The following is a 723-nucleotide window of genomic DNA, read 5'->3' on the forward strand; positions in this document are numbered from 1 at the left end:
CCCTGTATACATTGTATCCCGTATACCCCTACTGACCGGACCCTGTATACATTGTATCCCGTATACCCCTACTGACCGATCCCTGTATACATTGTATCCCGTATACCCCTACTGACCGGACCCTGTATACATTGTATCCCGTATACCCCTACTGACCGGACCCTGTATACATTGTATCCCGTATACCCCTACTGACCGGACCCTGTATACATTGTATCCCGTATACCCCTACTGACCAGACCCTGTATACATTGTATCCCGTATACCCCTACTGACCGATCCCTGTATACACTGTATACCGTATACCCCTACTGACCGGTCCCTGTATACACTGTATCCCGTATACCCCTACTGACCGGTCCCTGTATACATTGTATCCCGTATACCCCTACTGACCAGACCCTGTATACATTGTATCCCGTATACCCCTACTGACCGGACCCTGTATACATTGTATCCCGTATACCCCTACTGACCGGACCCTGTATACATTGTATCCCGTATACCCCTACTGACCGGTCCCTGTATACATTGTATCCCGTATACCCCTACTGACCAGACCCTGTATACATTGTATCCCGTATACCCCTACTGACCGGTCCCTGTATACATTGTATCCTGTATACCCCTACTGACCGTACCCTGTATACATTGTATCCTGTATACCCCTACTGACCGGACCCTGTATACACTGTATTCTGTATACCCCTACTGACCGATCCC

Source organism: Nanorana parkeri, unplaced genomic scaffold, assembly GCF_000935625.1.
Source record: "Nanorana parkeri isolate BGI_ZX_2015 unplaced genomic scaffold, ASM93562v1 scaffold1663, whole genome shotgun sequence".
Taxonomy (NCBI): Eukaryota; Metazoa; Chordata; class Amphibia; order Anura; family Dicroglossidae; genus Nanorana; species Nanorana parkeri.